Source organism: Pagrus major, chromosome 18 (assembly GCF_040436345.1).
Source record: "Pagrus major chromosome 18, Pma_NU_1.0".
NCBI classification, from domain to species: Eukaryota; Metazoa; Chordata; class Actinopteri; order Spariformes; family Sparidae; genus Pagrus; species Pagrus major.
In genome coordinates, this window is record NC_133232.1 from 273,459 (window position 1) to 286,425 (window position 12,967).

Below are 12,967 nucleotides of genomic sequence, written 5' to 3' on the forward strand. Positions count from 1 at the left end.
TATTTCCAGAAAGACATTGGCAGCTGATTATGCTGGCAAGTGCTTCATTCAAGATCAACGTTGAGGTGGCTCCACGTTTGCCCCAGCCTCAAACCAAGACCACGCAGAGCAGAGTGGCGCAGCGGAAGCGTGCTGGGCCCATAACCCAGAGGTCGATGGATCGAAACCATCCTCTGCTAATTCTCCATACTGCGTATCAGCAAGGGTCTATATGGAAAATAAAGAACTCATTGGCACAAATACCTCAGACAGAGGTAACTTCTGAGTGTACTCAACAGAGTTTTCACCTTCCTTGTAGGTTGGCATTTGTTTTCGCTCTATTTTTCTTGAAACATGTCCACTATTCCGTGCATATCTACATACCTCACTATGTTTTTGACTGTAGAAACAACGTGCAACGCAGGTAGTGTGGCCGAGTGGTCTAAGGCGCTGGATTAAGGCTCCAGTCTCTCAGGAGGCGTGGGTTCAAATCCCACCACTGCCATTTGACAGTGTTAGTCGTCTGTTAATATGATGGCATTACACAATTCAAACATGTATGGGCTCTTCCAAAGCCTTAGTCTAGGAAGACCTCCATTTCCAGAAGAAAATTGTCAGCTGATTATGCTGGCAAACGCTTCATGCAAGATTCATTCAAACAGTGGCCACTGGCATAGAATCTCAGCATAACTTTTTAAAGGTGTGTCAGGAGGCGTGGGTTCAAATCCCACCACTGCCATTTGACAGTGTTAATCGTCTGTTAATATGATGGCATTACACAATTCAAACATGTATGGGCTCTTCCAAAGCCTTAGTCTAGGAAGACCTCCATTTCCAGCAGAAAATTGTCAGCTGATTATGCTGGCAAACGCTTCATGCAAGATTCATTCAAACAGTGGCCACTGGCATAGAATCTCAGCATAACTTTTTAAAGGTGTGTCAACGATTTTTTGTTTTCAAATACAAGACAGATGTATCTTGTGAGTGTACTCTACAGTTTTCGCCTCCCTTGTAGGCTACTCACTCCTTTCAAGTTAGCCATCCGTTAATATGATGGTATTATACAATGCAACCATGTATGCAAAGCCCTTGCCTTAACCTCTATGAAGAAGAGTCTAGACCGCAACCTCTATTTCCAGAAAGACATTGGCAGCTGATTATGCTGGCAAGTGCTTCATTCAAGATCAACGTTGAGGTGGCTCCACGTTTGCCCCAGCCTCAAACCAAGACCACGCAGAGCAGAGTGGCGCAGCGGAAGCGTGCTGGGCCCATAACCCAAATGTCGATGGATCAAAACCATCTTCTGCTAATTCTACATACTGCGTATCAGCAAGGGTCTATATGGAAAATAAAGAACTCATGGGCACAAATACCTCAGACAGAGGTAACTTCTGAGTGTACTCAACAGAGTTTTCACCTTCCTTGTAGGTTGGCATTTGTTTTCGCTCTATTTTTCTTGAAACATGTCCACTACTCCGTGCATATCTGCATACCTCACTACGTTTTTGACTGTAGAAACGACATGCAACGCAGGTAGTGTGGCCGAGTGGTCTAAGGCGCTGGATTTAGGCTCCAGTCTCTCAGGAGGCGTGGGTTCAAATCCCACCACTGCCATTTGACAGTGTTAGTCGTCTGTTAATATGATGGCATTACACAATTCAAACATGTATGGGCTCTTCCAAAGCCTTAGTCTAGGAAGACCTCCATTTCCAGAAGAAAATTGTCAGCTGATTATGCTGGCAAACGCTTCATGCAAGATTCATTCAAACAGTGGCCACTGGCATAGAATCTCAGCATAACTTTTTAAAGGTGTGTCAACGATTTTTTGTTTTCAAATACAAGACAGATGTATCTTGTGAGTGTACTCTACAGTTTTCGCCTCCCTTGTAGGCTACTCACTCCTTTCAAGTTAGCCATCTGTTAATATGATGGTATTATACAATGCAACCATGTATGCAAAGCCCTTGCCTTAACCTCTATGAAGAAGAGTCTATACCGCAACCTCTATTTCCAGAAAGACATTGGCAGCTGATTATGCTGGCAAGTGCTTCATTCAAGATCAACGTTGAGGTGGCTCCACGTTTGCCCCAGCCTCAAACCAAGACCACGCAGAGCAGAGTGGCGCAGCGGAAGCGTGCTGGGCCCATAACCCAGAGGTCGATGGATCGAAACCATCCTCTGCTAATTCTACATACTGCGTATCAGCAAGGGTCTATATGGAAAATAAAGAACTCATTGGCACAAATACCTCAGACAGAGGTAACTTCTGAGTGTACTCAACAGAGTTTTCACCTTCCTTGTAGGTTGGCATTTGTTTTCGCTCTATTTTTCTTGAAACATGTCCACTATTCCGTGCATATCTACATACCTCACTATGTTTTTGACTGTAGAAACAACGTGCAACGCAGGTAGTGTGGCCGAGTGGTCTAAGGCGCTGGATTAAGGCTCCAGTCTCTCAGGAGGCGTGGGTTCAAATCCCACCACTGCCATTTGACAGTGTTAGTCGTCTGTTAATATGATGGCATTACACAATTCAAACATGTATGGGCTCTTCCAAAGCCTTAGTCTAGGAAGACCTCCATTTCCAGAAGAAAATTGTCAGCTGATTATGCTGGCAAACGCTTCATGCAAGATTCATTCAAACAGTGGCCACTGGCATAGAATCTCAGCATAACTTTTTAAAGGTGTGTCAGGAGGCGTGGGTTCAAATCCCACCACTGCCATTTGACAGTGTTAATCGTCTGTTAATATGATGGCATTACACAATTCAAACATGTATGGGCTCTTCCAAAGCCTTAGTCTAGGAAGACCTCCATTTCCAGCAGAAAATTGTCAGCTGATTATGCTGGCAAACGCTTCATGCAAGATTCATTCAAACAGTGGCCACTGGCATAGAATCTCAGCATAACTTTTTAAAGGTGTGTCAACGATTTTTTGTTTTCAAATACAAGACAGATGTATCTTGTGAGTGTACTCTACAGTTTTCGCCTCCCTTGTAGGCTACTCACTCCTTTCAAGTTAGCCATCCGTTAATATGATGGTATTATACAATGCAACCATGTATGCAAAGCCCTTGCCTTAACCTCTATGAAGAAGAGTCTAGACCGCAACCTCTATTTCCAGAAAGACATTGGCAGCTGATTATGCTGGCAAGTGCTTCATTCAAGATCAACGTTGAGGTGGCTCCACGTTTGCCCCAGCCTCAAACCAAGACCACGCAGAGCAGAGTGGCGCAGCGGAAGCGTGCTGGGCCCATAACCCAAATGTCGATGGATCAAAACCATCTTCTGCTAATTCTACATACTGCGTATCAGCAAGGGTCTATATGGAAAATAAAGAACTCATGGGCACAAATACCTCAGACAGAGGTAACTTCTGAGTGTACTCAACAGAGTTTTCACCTTCCTTGTAGGTTGGCATTTGTTTTCGCTCTATTTTTCTTGAAACATGTCCACTATTCCGTGCATATCTGCATACCTCACTACGTTTTTGACTGTAGAAACAACGTGCAACGCAGGTAGTGTGGCCGAGTGGTCTAAGGCGCTGGATTAAGGCTCCAGTCTCTCAGGAGGCGTGGGTTCAAATCCCACCACTGCCATTTGACAGTGTTAGTCGTCTGTTAATATGATGGCATTACACAATTCAAACATGTATGGGCTCTTCCAAAGCCTTAGTCTAGGAAGACCTCCATTTCCAGAAGAAAATTGTCAGCTGATTATGCTGGCAAACGCTTCATGCAAGATTCATTCAAACAGTGGCCACTGGCATAGAATCTCAGCATAACTTTTTAAAGGTGTGTCAACGATTTTTTGTTTTCAAATACAAGACAGATGTATCTTGTGAGTGTACTCTACAGTTTTCGCCTCCCTTGTAGGCTACTCACTCCTTTCAAGTTAGCCATCTGTTAATATGATGGTATTATACAATGCAACCATGTATGCAAAGCCCTTGCCTTAACCTCTATGAAGAAGAGTCTATACCGCAACCTCTATTTCCAGAAAGACATTGGCAGCTGATTATGCTGGCAAGTGCTTCATTCAAGATCAACGTTGAGGTGGCTCCACGTTTGCCCCAGCCTCAAACCAAGACCACGCAGAGCAGAGTGGCGCAGCGGAAGCGTGCTGGGCCCATAACCCAGAGGTCGATGGATCGAAACCATCCTCTGCTAATTCTACATACTGCGTATCAGCAAGGGTCTATATGGAAAATAAAGAACTCATTGGCACAAATACCTCAGACAGAGGTAACTTCTGAGTGTACTCAACAGAGTTTTCACCTTCCTTGTAGGTTGGCATTTGTTTTCGCTCTATTTTTCTTGAAACATGTCCACTATTCCGTGCATATCTACATACCTCACTATGTTTTTGACTGTAGAAACAACGTGCAACGCAGGTAGTGTGGCCGAGTGGTCTAAGGCGCTGGATTAAGGCTCCAGTCTCTCAGGAGGCGTGGGTTCAAATCCCACCACTGCCATTTGACAGTGTTAGTCGTCTGTTAATATGATGGCATTACACAATTCAAACATGTATGGGCTCTTCCAAAGCCTTAGTCTAGGAAGACCTCCATTTCCAGAAGAAAATTGTCAGCTGATTATGATGGCAAACGCTTCATGCAAGATTCATTCAAACAGTGGCCACTGGCATAGAATCTCAGCATAACTTTTTAAAGGTGTGTCAGGAGGCGTGGGTTCAAATCCCACCACTGCCATTTGACAGTGTTAATCGTCTGTTAATATGATGGCATTACACAATTCAAACATGTATGGGCTCTTCCAAAGCCTTAGTCTAGGAAGACCTCCATTTCCAGCAGAAAATTGTCAGCTGATTATGCTGGCAAACGCTTCATGCAAGATTCATTCAAACAGTGGCCACTGGCATAGAATCTCAGCATAACTTTTTAAAGGTGTGTCAACGATTTTTTGTTTTCAAATACAAGACAGATGTATCTTGTGAGTGTACTCTACAGTTTTCGCCTCCCTTGTAGGCTACTCACTCCTTTCAAGTTAGCCATCCGTTAATATGATGGTATTATACAATGCAACCATGTATGCAAAGCCCTTGCCTTAACCTCTATGAAGAAGAGTCTAGACCGCAACCTCTATTTCCAGAAAGACATTGGCAGCTGATTATGCTGGCAAGTGCTTCATTCAAGATCAACGTTGAGGTGGCTCCACGTTTGCCCCAGCCTCAATCCAAGACCACGCAGAGCAGAGTGGCGCAGCGGAAGCGTGCTGGGCCCATAACCCAAATGTCGATGGATCAAAACCATCTTCTGCTAATTCTACATACTGCGTATCAGCAAGGGTCTATATGGAAAATAAAGAACTCATGGGCACAAATACCTCAGACAGAGGTAACTTCTGAGTGTACTCAACAGAGTTTTCACCTTCCTTGTAGGTTGGCATTTGTTTTCGCTCTATTTTTCTTGAAACATGTCCACTATTCCGTGCATATCTGCATACCTCACTACGTTTTTGACTGTAGAAACAACGTGCAACGCAGGTAGTGTGGCCGAGTGGTCTAAGGCGCTGGATTAAGGCTCCAGTCTCTCAGGAGGCGTGGGTTCAAATCCCACCACTGCCATTTGACAGTGTTAGTCATCTGTTAATATGATGGCATTACACAATTCAAACATGTATGGGCTCTTCCAAAGCCTTAGTCTAGGAAGACCTCCATTTCCAGAAGAAAATTGTCAGCTGATTATGCTGGCAAACGCTTCATGCAAGATTCATTATAACAGTGGCCACTGGCATAGAATCTCAGCATAACTTTTTAAAGGTGTGTCAGGAAGCGTGGGTTCAAATCCCACCACTGCCATTTGACAGTGTTAATCGTCTGTTAATATGATGGCATTACACAATTCAAACATGTATGGGCTCTTCCAAAGCCTTAGTCTAGGAAGACCTCCATTTCCAGAAGAAAATTGTCAGCTGATTATGCTGGCAAACGCTTCATGCAAGATTCATTCAAACAGTGGCCACTGGCATAGAATCTCAGCATAACTTTTTAAAGGTGTGTCAACGATTTTTTGTTTTCAAATACAAGACAGATGTATCTTGTGAGTGTACTCTACAGTTTTTGCCTCCCTTGTAGGCTACTCACTCCTTTCAAGTTAGCCATCCGTTAATATGATGGTATTATACAATGCAACCATGTATGCAAAGCCCTTGCCTTAACCTCTATGAAGAAGAGTCTAGACCGCAACCTCTATTTCCAGAAAGACATTGGCAGCTGATTATGCTGGCAAGTGCTTCATTCAAGATCAACGTTGAGGTGGCTCCACGTTTGCCCCAGCCTCAAATCAAGGCCACGCAGAGCAGAGTGGCGCAGCGGAAGCGTGCTGGGCCCATAACCCAGAGGTCGATGGATCAAAACCATCCTCTGCTAATTCTACATACTGCGTATCAGCAAGGGTCTATATGGAAAATAAAGAACTCATTGGCACAAATACCTCAGACAGAGGTAACTTCTGAATGTACTCAACAGAGTTTTCACCTTCCTTGTAGGTTGGCATTTGTTTTCGCTCTATTTTTCTTGAAACATGTCCACTACTCCGTGCATATCTGCATACCTCACTACGTTTTTGACTGTAGAAACAACATGCAACGCAGGTAGTGTGGCCGAGTGGTCTAAGGCGCTGGATTTAGGCTCCAGTCTCTCAGGAGGCGTGGGTTCAAATCCCACCACTGCCATTTGACAGTGTTAGTCATCTGTTAATATGATGGCATTACACAATTCAAACATGTATGGGCTCTTCCAAAGCCTTAGTCTAGGAAGACCTCCATTTCCAGAAGAAAATTGTCAGCTGATTATGCTGGCAAACGCTTCATGCAAGATTCATTCAAACAGTGGCCACTGGCATAGAATCTCAGCATAACTTTTTAAAGGTGTGTCAACGATTTTTTGTTTTCAAATACAAGACAGAGGTATCTTGTGAGTGTACTCTACAGTTTTCGCCTCCCTTGTAGGCTACTCACTCCTTTCAAGTTAGCCATCTGTTAATATGATGGTATTATACAATGCAACCATGTATGCAAAGCCCTTGCCTTAACCTCTATGAAGAAGAGTCTATACCGCAACCTCTATTTCCAGAAAGACATTGGCAGCTGATTATGCTGGCAAGTGCTTCATTCAAGATCAACGTTGAGGTGGCTCCACGTTTGCCCCAGCCTCAAACCAAGACCACGCAGAGCAGAGTGGCGCAGCGGAAGCGTGCTGGGCCCATAACCCAGAGGTCGATGGATCGAAACCATCCTCTGCTAATTCTACATACTGCGTGTCAGCAAGGGTCTATATGGAAAATAAAGAACTCATTGGCACAAATACCTCAGACAGAGGTAACTTCTGAGTGTACTCAACAGAGTTTTCACCTTCCTTGTAGGTTGGCATTTGTTTTCGCTCTATTTTTCTTGAAACATGTCCACTACTCCGTGCATATCTGCATACCTCACTACGTTTTTGACTGTAGAAACAACGTGCAACGCAGGTAGTGTGGCCGAGTGGTCTAAGGCGCTGTATTTAGGCTCCAGTCTCTCAGGAGGCGTGGGTTCAAATCCCACCACTGCCATTTGACAGTGTTAGTCATCTGTTAATATGATGGCATTACACAATTCAAACATGTATGGGCTCTTCCAAAGCCTTAGTCTAGGAAGACCTCCATTTCCAGAAGAAAATTGTCAGCTGATTATGCTGGCAAACGCTTCATGCAAGATTCATTATAACAGTGGCCACTGGCATAGAATCTCAGCATAACTTTTTAAAGGTGTGTCAGGAAGCGTGGGTTCAAATCCCACCACTGCCATTTGACAGTGTTAGTCGTCTGTTAATATGATGGCATTACACAATTCAAACATGTATGGGCTCTTCCAAAGCCTTAGTCTAGGAAGACCTCCATTTCCAGAAGAAAATTGTCAGCTGATTATGCTGGCAAACGCTTCATGCAAGATTCATTCAAACAGTGGCCACTGGCATAGAATCTCAGCATAACTTTTTAAAGGTGTGTCAACGATTTTTTGTTTTCAAATACAAGACAGATGTATCTTGTGAGTGTACTCTACAGTTTTTGCCTCCCTTGTAGGCTACTCACTCCTTTCAAGTTAGCCATCCGTTAATATGATGGTATTATACAATGCAACCATGTATGCAAAGCCCTTGCCTTAACCTCTATGAAGAAGAGTCTAGACCGCAACCTCTATTTCCAGAAAGACATTGGCAGCTGATTATGCTGGCAAGTGCTTCATTCAAGATCAACGTTGAGGTGGCTCCACGTTTGCCCCAGCCTCAAATCAAGGCCACGCAGAGCAGAGTGGCGCAGCGGAAGCGTGCTGGGCCCATAACCCAGAGGTCGATGGATCAAAACCATCCTCTGCTAATTCTACATACTGCGTATCAGCAAGGGTCTATATGGAAAATAAAGAACTCATTGGCACAAATACCTCAGACAGAGGTAACTTCTGAGTGTACTCAACAGAGTTTTCACCTTCCTTGTAGGTTGGCATTTGTTTTCGCTCTATTTTTCTTGAAACATGTCCACTACTCCGTGCATATCTGCATACCTCACTACGTTTTTGACTGTAGAAACGACATGCAACGCAGGTAGTGTGGCCGAGTGGTCTAAGGCGCTGGATTTAGGCTCCAGTCTCTCAGGAGGCGTGGGTTCAAATCCCACCACTGCCATTTGACAGTGTTAGTCGTCTGTTAATATGATGGCATTACACAATTCAAACATGTATGGGCTCTTCCAAAGCCTTAGTCTAGGAAGACCTCCATTTCCAGAAGAAATTGTCAGCTGATTATGCTGGCAAACGCTTCATGCAAGATTCATTCAAACAGTGGCCACTGGCATAGAATCTCAGCATAACTTTTTAAAGGTGTGTCAACGATTTTTTGTTTTCAAATACAAGACAGATGTATCTTGTGAGTGTACTCTACAGTTTTCGCCTCCCTTGTAGGCTACTCACTCCTTTCAAGTTAGCCATCTGTTAATATGATGGTATTATACAATGCAACCATGTATGCAAAGCCCTTGCCTTAACCTCTATGAAGAAGAGTCTATACCGCAACCTCTATTTCCAGAAAGACATTGGCAGCTGATTATGCTGGCAAGTGCTTCATTCAAGATCAACGTTGAGGTGGCTCCACGTTTGCCCCAGCCTCAAACCAAGACCACGCAGAGCAGAGTGGCGCAGCGGAAGCGTGCTGGGCCCATAACCCAGAGGTCGATGGATCGAAACCATCCTCTGCTAATTCTACATACTGCGTATCAGCAAGGGTCTATATGGAAAATAAAGAACTCATTGGCACAAATACCTCAGACAGAGGTAACTTCTGAGTGTACTCAACAGAGTTTTCACCTTCCTTGTAGGTTGGCATTTGTTTTCGCTCTATTTTTCTTGAAACATGTCCACTATTCCGTGCATATCTACATACCTCACTATGTTTTTGACTGTAGAAACAACGTGCAACGCAGGTAGTGTGGCCGAGTGGTCTAAGGCGCTGGATTAAGGCTCCAGTCTCTCAGGAGGCGTGGGTTCAAATCCCACCACTGCCATTTGACAGTGTTAGTCGTCTGTTAATATGATGGCATTACACAATTCAAACATGTATGGGCTCTTCCAAAGCCTTAGTCTAGGAAGACCTCCATTTCCAGAAGAAAATTGTCAGCTGATTATGCTGGCAAACGCTTCATGCAAGATTCATTCAAACAGTGGCCACTGGCATAGAATCTCAGCATAACTTTTTAAAGGTGTGTCAGGAGGCGTGGGTTCAAATCCCACCACTGCCATTTGACAGTGTTAATCGTCTGTTAATATGATGGCATTACACAATTCAAACATGTATGGGCTCTTCCAAAGCCTTAGTCTAGGAAGACCTCCATTTCCAGCAGAAAATTGTCAGCTGATTATGCTGGCAAACGCTTCATGCAAGATTCATTCAAACAGTGGCCACTGCATAGAATCTCAGCATAACTTTTTAAAGGTGTGTCAACGATTTTTTGTTTTCAAATACAAGACAGATGTATCTTGTGAGTGTACTCTACAGTTTTCGCCTCCCTTGTAGGCTACTCACTCCTTTCAAGTTAGCCATCCGTTAATATGATGGTATTATACAATGCAACCATGTATGCAAAGCCCTTGCCTTAACCTCTATGAAGAAGAGTCTAGACCGCAACCTCTATTTCCAGAAAGACATTGGCAGCTGATTTATGCTGGCAAGTGCTTCATTCAAGATCAACGTTGAGGTGGCTCCACGTTTGCCCCAGCCTCAAACCAAGACCACGCAGAGCAGAGTGGCGCAGCGGAAGCGTGCTGGGCCCATAACCCAAATGTCGATGGATCAAAACCATCTTCTGCTAATTCTACATACTGCGTATCAGCAAGGGTCTATATGGAAAATAAAGAACTCATGGGCACAAATACCTCAGACAGAGGTAACTTCTGAGTGTACTCAACAGAGTTTTCACCTTCCTTGTAGGTTGGCATTTGTTTTCGCTCTATTTTTCTTGAAACATGTCCACTATTCCGTGCATATCTGCATACCTCACTACGTTTTTGACTGTAGAAACGACGTGCAACACAGGTAGTGTGGCCGAGTGGTCTAAGGCGCTGGATTTAGGCTCCAGTCTCTCAGCAGGCGTGGGTTCAAATCCCACCACTGCCATTTGACAGTGTTAGTCATCTGTTAATATGATGGCATTACACAATTCAAACATGTATGGGCTCTTCCAAAGCCTTAGTCTAGGAAGACCTCCATTTCCAGAAGAAAATTGTCAGCTGATTATGCTGGCAAACGCTTCATGCAAGATTCATTCAAACAGTGGCCACTGGCATAGAATCTCAGCATAACTTTTTAAAGGTGTGTCAACGATTTTTTGTTTTCAAATACAAGACAGAGGTATCTTGTGAGTGTACTCTACAGTTTTCGCCTCCCTTGTAGGCTACTCACTCCTTTCAAGTTAGCCATCTGTTAATATGATGGTATTATACAATGCAACCATGTATGCAAAGCCCTTGCCTTAACCTCTATGAAGAAGAGTCTATACCGCAACCTCTATTTCCAGAAAGACATTGGCAGCTGATTATGCTGGCAAGTGCTTCATTCAAGATCAACGTTGAGGTGGCTCCACGTTTGCCCCAGCCTCAAACCAAGACCACGCAGAGCAGAGTGGCGCAGCGGAAGCGTGCTGGGCCCATAACCCAGAGGTCGATGGATCGAAACCATCCTCTGCTAATTCTACATACTGCGTGTCAGCAAGGGTCTATATGGAAAATAAAGAACTCATTGGCACAAATACCTCAGACAGAGGTAACTTCTGAGTGTACTCAACAGAGTTTTCACCTTCCTTGTAGGTTGGCATTTGTTTTCGCTCTATTTTTCTTGAAACATGTCCACTACTCCGTGCATATCTGCATACCTCACTACGTTTTTGACTGTAGAAACAACGTGCAACGCAGGTAGTGTGGCCGAGTGGTCTAAGGCGCTGTATTTAGGCTCCAGTCTCTCAGGAGGCGTGGGTTCAAATCCCACCACTGCCATTTGACAGTGTTAGTCATCTGTTAATATGATGGCATTACACAATTCAAACATGTATGGGCTCTTCCAAAGCCTTAGTCTAGGAAGACCTCCATTTCCAGAAGAAAATTGTCAGCTGATTATGCTGGCAAACGCTTCATGCAAGATTCATTATAACAGTGGCCACTGGCATAGAATCTCAGCATAACTTTTTAAAGGTGTGTCAGGAAGCGTGGGTTCAAATCCCACCACTGCCATTTGACAGTGTTAATCGTCTGTTAATATGATGGCATTACACAATTCAAACATGTATGGGCTCTTCCAAAGCCTTAGTCTAGGAAGACCTCCATTTCCAGAAGAAAATTGTCAGCTGATTATGCTGGCAAACGCTTCATGCAAGATTCATTCAAACAGTGGCCACTGGCATAGAATCTCAGCATAACTTTTTAAAGGTGTGTCAACGATTTTTTGTTTTCAAATACAAGACAGATGTATCTTGTGAGTGTACTCTACAGTTTTTGCCTCCCTTGTAGGCTACTCACTCCTTTCAAGTTAGCCATCCGTTAATATGATGGTATTATACAATGCAACCATGTATGCAAAGCCCTTGCCTTAACCTCTATGAAGAAGAGTCTAGACCGCAACCTCTATTTCCAGAAAGACATTGGCAGCTGATTATGCTGGCAAGTGCTTCATTCAAGATCAACGTTGAGGTGGCTCCACGTTTGCCCCAGCCTCAAATCAAGGCCACGCAGAGCAGAGTGGCGCAGCGGAAGCGTGCTGGGCCCATAACCCAGAGGTCGATGGATCGAAACCATCCTCTGCTAATTCTACATACTGCGTATCAGCAAGGGTCTATATGGAAAATAAAGAACTCATTGGCACAAATACCTCAGACAGAGGTAACTTCTGAGTGTACTCAACAGAGTTTTCACCTTCCTTGTAGGTTGGCATTTGTTTTCGCTCTATTTTTCTTGAAACATGTCCACTACTCCGTGCATATCTGCATACCTCACTACGTTTTTGACTGTAGAAACAACATGCAACGCAGGTAGTGTGGCCGAGTGGTCTAAGGCGCTGGATTTAGGCTCCAGTCTCTCAGCAGGCGTGGGTTCAAATCCCACCACTGCCATTTGACAGTGTTAGTCATCTGTTAATATGATGGCATTACACAATTCAAACATGTATGGGCTCTTCCAAAGCCTTAGTCTAGGAAGACCTCCATTTCCAGAAGAAAATTGTCAGCTGATTATGCTGGCAAACGCTTCATGCAAGATTCATTCAAACAGTGGCCACTGGCATAGAATCTCAGCATAACTTTTTAAAGGTGTGTCAACGATTTTTTGTTTTCAAATACAAGACAGAGGTATCTTGTGAGTGTACTCTACAGTTTTCGCCTCCCTTGTAGGCTACTCACTCCTTTCAAGTTAGCCATCTGTTAATATGATGGTATTATACAATGCAACCATGTATGCAAA

The 12,967-nt window shown here is 44.0% G+C and overlaps 20 non-coding genes across 20 annotated transcripts; all 20 read left to right on the top strand.

Moving 5' to 3' along the window:
• Positions 1 to 107: 107 nt before the first annotated feature.
• trnam-cau (transfer RNA methionine (anticodon CAU)) lies at positions 108 to 179 on the top strand. Its single transcript has one exon. It is a non-coding gene; the product is annotated as a tRNA-Met (tRNA).
• A 223-nt stretch (positions 180 to 402) lies between these two features.
• Positions 403 to 484, top strand: trnal-aag (transfer RNA leucine (anticodon AAG)). Its single transcript has one exon. It is a non-coding gene; the product is annotated as a tRNA-Leu (tRNA).
• Positions 485 to 1,511: 1,027 nt separating this feature from the next.
• Positions 1,512 to 1,593, top strand: trnal-uag (transfer RNA leucine (anticodon UAG)). The gene has a single exon. It is a non-coding gene; the product is annotated as a tRNA-Leu (tRNA).
• A 498-nt stretch (positions 1,594 to 2,091) lies between these two features.
• trnam-cau (transfer RNA methionine (anticodon CAU)) lies at positions 2,092 to 2,163 on the top strand. Its single transcript has one exon. It is a non-coding gene; the product is annotated as a tRNA-Met (tRNA).
• Positions 2,164 to 2,386: 223 nt separating this feature from the next.
• On the top strand, positions 2,387 to 2,468 carry trnal-aag (transfer RNA leucine (anticodon AAG)). The gene has a single exon. It is a non-coding gene; the product is annotated as a tRNA-Leu (tRNA).
• Positions 2,469 to 3,495: 1,027 nt separating this feature from the next.
• trnal-aag (transfer RNA leucine (anticodon AAG)) lies at positions 3,496 to 3,577 on the top strand. The gene has a single exon. It is a non-coding gene; the product is annotated as a tRNA-Leu (tRNA).
• A 498-nt stretch (positions 3,578 to 4,075) lies between these two features.
• On the top strand, positions 4,076 to 4,147 carry trnam-cau (transfer RNA methionine (anticodon CAU)). Its single transcript has one exon. It is a non-coding gene; the product is annotated as a tRNA-Met (tRNA).
• Positions 4,148 to 4,370: 223 nt separating this feature from the next.
• Positions 4,371 to 4,452, top strand: trnal-aag (transfer RNA leucine (anticodon AAG)). Its single transcript has one exon. It is a non-coding gene; the product is annotated as a tRNA-Leu (tRNA).
• A 1,027-nt stretch (positions 4,453 to 5,479) lies between these two features.
• trnal-aag (transfer RNA leucine (anticodon AAG)) lies at positions 5,480 to 5,561 on the top strand. Its single transcript has one exon. It is a non-coding gene; the product is annotated as a tRNA-Leu (tRNA).
• Positions 5,562 to 6,588: 1,027 nt separating this feature from the next.
• trnal-uag (transfer RNA leucine (anticodon UAG)) lies at positions 6,589 to 6,670 on the top strand. Its single transcript has one exon. It is a non-coding gene; the product is annotated as a tRNA-Leu (tRNA).
• Positions 6,671 to 7,168: 498 nt separating this feature from the next.
• trnam-cau (transfer RNA methionine (anticodon CAU)) lies at positions 7,169 to 7,240 on the top strand. Its single transcript has one exon. It is a non-coding gene; the product is annotated as a tRNA-Met (tRNA).
• A 223-nt stretch (positions 7,241 to 7,463) lies between these two features.
• Positions 7,464 to 7,545, top strand: trnal-uag (transfer RNA leucine (anticodon UAG)). The gene has a single exon. It is a non-coding gene; the product is annotated as a tRNA-Leu (tRNA).
• Positions 7,546 to 8,572: 1,027 nt separating this feature from the next.
• Positions 8,573 to 8,654, top strand: trnal-uag (transfer RNA leucine (anticodon UAG)). Its single transcript has one exon. It is a non-coding gene; the product is annotated as a tRNA-Leu (tRNA).
• A 497-nt stretch (positions 8,655 to 9,151) lies between these two features.
• Positions 9,152 to 9,223, top strand: trnam-cau (transfer RNA methionine (anticodon CAU)). Its single transcript has one exon. It is a non-coding gene; the product is annotated as a tRNA-Met (tRNA).
• A 223-nt stretch (positions 9,224 to 9,446) lies between these two features.
• On the top strand, positions 9,447 to 9,528 carry trnal-aag (transfer RNA leucine (anticodon AAG)). Its single transcript has one exon. It is a non-coding gene; the product is annotated as a tRNA-Leu (tRNA).
• A 1,027-nt stretch (positions 9,529 to 10,555) lies between these two features.
• On the top strand, positions 10,556 to 10,637 carry trnal-uag (transfer RNA leucine (anticodon UAG)). Its single transcript has one exon. It is a non-coding gene; the product is annotated as a tRNA-Leu (tRNA).
• A 498-nt stretch (positions 10,638 to 11,135) lies between these two features.
• trnam-cau (transfer RNA methionine (anticodon CAU)) lies at positions 11,136 to 11,207 on the top strand. Its single transcript has one exon. It is a non-coding gene; the product is annotated as a tRNA-Met (tRNA).
• A 223-nt stretch (positions 11,208 to 11,430) lies between these two features.
• On the top strand, positions 11,431 to 11,512 carry trnal-uag (transfer RNA leucine (anticodon UAG)). Its single transcript has one exon. It is a non-coding gene; the product is annotated as a tRNA-Leu (tRNA).
• A 732-nt stretch (positions 11,513 to 12,244) lies between these two features.
• Positions 12,245 to 12,316, top strand: trnam-cau (transfer RNA methionine (anticodon CAU)). Its single transcript has one exon. It is a non-coding gene; the product is annotated as a tRNA-Met (tRNA).
• A 223-nt stretch (positions 12,317 to 12,539) lies between these two features.
• trnal-uag (transfer RNA leucine (anticodon UAG)) lies at positions 12,540 to 12,621 on the top strand. The gene has a single exon. It is a non-coding gene; the product is annotated as a tRNA-Leu (tRNA).
• Positions 12,622 to 12,967: the final 346 nt, after the last annotated feature.